The sequence below is a fragment of the Nannospalax galili genome, unplaced genomic scaffold (genome assembly GCF_000622305.1).
Source record: "Nannospalax galili isolate Female #2095 unplaced genomic scaffold, S.galili_v1.0 scaffold513, whole genome shotgun sequence".
Classification (NCBI taxonomy): Eukaryota; Metazoa; Chordata; class Mammalia; order Rodentia; family Spalacidae; genus Nannospalax; species Nannospalax galili.
The window spans coordinates 415,684-418,740 of record NW_008334861.1 but is presented as its reverse complement, the minus strand read 5'-3'; the positions used below and the strand labels follow the sequence as shown (position 1 = coordinate 418,740).

The 3,057-nt window shown below is 62.0% G+C and overlaps 1 protein-coding gene across 4 annotated transcripts in view; it reads right to left on the bottom strand.

Annotated features, from left to right (window-relative positions):
- The window catches only part of Mamld1 (mastermind like domain containing 1), a 120,658-nt gene extending 118,954 nt beyond the window's left edge, over positions 1 to 1,704 (bottom strand). For all 4 annotated transcript variants that reach the window (XM_008829474.3, XM_008829476.3, XM_008829475.3 and 1 more), the window contains exon 1: positions 1,573 to 1,704. The gene's annotated coding sequence lies outside the window, so the exon portion shown is untranslated. The remainder of the gene's footprint in view (positions 1 to 1,572) is intronic.
- Between the last annotated feature and the right edge of the window lie 1,353 nt (positions 1,705 to 3,057).

Here is a 3,057-nt window from a genome sequence, read left to right as displayed (position 1 = left end):
GGGAGGGGGAATCTATAAAGACAAGAGGAGGTGGGAGGGAGGGAAGGAGAGAAGCTGCACGGCCTCCAGCGGCCCAGAGCTGCGGTGGCAGCCGGGAAGCCCTGGTGGGTGCATGGTCGACCCCGCCCGGCCAGTGGGCACCCAGGCGACAGCCTGCGCCTGCCAAGAAACTGGGCCGAGGCACTGCGATGCGCCCACCCGCCCACATCAGGCGGGGAACACTAGTAGCAGCCATGGCCCGGGGCGGATGGGGGAGGCGTGATTCCCGCGGGGGTCTTCCCTGGAAGACCCTGGCCCTCTCCCTAGCAAACTCTTTCAAAATTGCTCGGGCTTGTGGAGACTTTGCTTCTTTGTTACAGCACGACCGCCTCTCCTCTCCTAGGCTCTCTCGCCCTCGCAGACAATGTCCCGGAACCTGCCTTGGTCGGCTATCAGCAAAGGGCACATTTGGCTTGGGGACGGTGCTCTAGGGGGTTCGTCCTGCTGCCAAACAACAAGGACAAGCTACCCCAGCAAGTAGAGTCCCTTCTACTCAGGTCCGCTAGCCACTCAGAGCTCCTGCCCGCGCACACACACCCACATTCGGGGTGTCTCGCTCAGCCGCACCCAGATGCAGGAACCCGGTGGGGAGTGAATCCTCCAGGTCCAGGAGCGTCTGTTTGCCCAGGTTCCGACGGCTTAGGGCCGAGTTTTCAGTCTGAGTAATCCTATTAGTGTCCGCTCAGTCCGAATTTAATCAAGGATCAGAATCAGGCAGCACCGCTAGCTTTCCAGGCTTCGGACACACTGCATCAGGACGGAACCTGGCCAAGCCAACTGGCCAAGAAAAGTATTTGGCGGCGCTCCGGGGGGCTTCCCACCCGCCCTAGGCAGAGCCTGGCGCCGGTCTCCGCCGCGGAGAGAACGCCCAGGAGCCCGGAGCGCAGAGTCCTACGCAGCAGCTCTGGGAGCGCGGGGTGGGAGACTAGAGGGGCTGCCTCCAGCCGCCAGCTCCACTCCAGGTTGCTTTCTTGAGGAGGAGTTGGCAGGCGGGAGCGGAGGGCAAGGCGCACACCCCACACTCCGCTCCGCGGCGGCAAATTGGTTTGGGGTGGGGGAATTTCTCGCCCGGTGGCCACTGCTGGGCTCAGGGAGCTGGCACGGGAAGACAGCGTCTCTGGTGGCACCTTGGGCTGTGAGCTAGAGGCCCAGGGGTGTAGGGATGGAGTGGGAGCCTTCTGCTAGCCTATCGCAGCTGGGGGAGCCCGCGCAGCTTGAGCCCCTCTGCCTTGCCTCCCCAATGCAGCTGCCTCCACCCAGTTTTAGACGCCCGCTGGGGCGCCTAGAAGGAGGCAGGGGCCAAAGACCCCGGACAGTGAGAGCTGTGCTCACCCTAGTTAGGCCAGCGCGAGAGAGGGGTGGCCAGCCCCCAGAGCCAGGTGGACAGTGTGCTCAAAGCAAACTTTGGGGTCTCCCAGCTCACAGCACCCCGGGGCCCCGGATCCTCAACGATGGGACCATAAATTGGGGCTCTGAGTGCACCCTAGAACCACCCCCAGCAGTCGGACCTCCCGCACCCGCCTTCACCCTTACCGTGTTGCGGAGCTCCAGCGGCGGCCAGGGCAGAGCCGGAGGGGCGGACGGCCGCCAGCAAGGGCAGCCTACACGTAGGCGCCGGCCTAGTGGCCCAGTCGGGTTGAAGATTACCCCCTGGCTAGCGGCCGGTGCCCCCGCGCCCGCCCGCCGCCGCCGCTTCAGCTCGCGGCCAAGTTCATGCTGGCGGCGCTGCAGTGGCGGCCTCAATCTGCTCGCTCCATTCCCACCGCCCGGCTCCGCGCCGGGCGCCCGGAAGGTGGAGTTTCGGGGGTTTAAGTTACTGATAGGCATTTCTCACTGCTGTGTCACTCGGGGAGGAGGAGACACGCACGCCGCACACTCACACACCCTCACACTCACGGCGACGAGGAGCTCTGGTCTTAAAGGAGAAGCTGCTCTGCCCTGCCTGCGACCCCATCGGCCACCAGCCTTGAAAGGCAGGGTCTCTAGACCGGGATGCAGCCCCAAGCCAGCCTAGGAACCGCGGCCACCCAAGGGGCCTCCCAGACCCTCCAGACACTTTTTAATGGACCAAAGGGTCAGCAGGCTAGCTTCACTGGGGCAGCCTCGCTTCTCCTTTAACTCTCAGCAGGGCAGTTGGGAGAGACCTGAGGGTTGGAAGGGGTGAGGGTCCACTCACCTGGAAGGCACCTCAGGAGGTGGAGGATGGCCTGAACCCACAGCGTCAGGTGCATCACCTGGACGGTGCGCTGATGGAGAGAGGCAACAGAAGGGTTAGAAAGCACCCCCAGGCATGAGTGGATGGAGCCGCCCCACTATCAAGGGCCACCCTGGGTCTAGGGAAATAGCCACATGCCTCAGGTATACTTTCCACGTCCTTTTCCTAATAGAGTAAGCTGGTGCGTTCTGAGTACTACCAACAGACAGGACAGCCAGAGCTAGCTGAGAAGCCAGCACCCACCCGGGATTGGACGAAAAGAACGCTCCAGACTGAGTCTGAGAGGTTGAAGGCAGACGCTGAGATACAGAAACCAAGAAACTAAGGGAGATAGAGAGGCAGAGAGGACACGGGGATGAAGTGAGCAAAGAGGGAGGGGGAGTCCCCTTCTCTGAAGAAGAAGACCTAAACTGGGAAGCCAGTGCAGCCCCTCCTTTCCTTCTCTGGGCAGGGGTGCTCACCTGCAGCTGAACCAGTGGCACTGGTCCCACCCTTGACGCGATGCAACACAACGCGTCTACAGGCTCATCAACAGCTCACACCTGAACGGCCAAACAAATCGATGGGCAGTGACTACATTGGGCACCTAGGCTCTCAAGTGTCATCTACTGACCTCCACCCGCTTACTGTCCTCCAACACACTCCCCCCTCCCTCTCAGCACGGTTGCTGTTGGTGTTGCTGCTAACCTTATCCCAGAACTCTGGTAGGAGCAAATCCTCTCTCTCTCTCTCTCTCTCTCTCTCTCTCTCTCTCTCTCTCTCTCTCCCTCTCTCCCTCTCTCCCTCTCTCCCTCTCTCCTCTC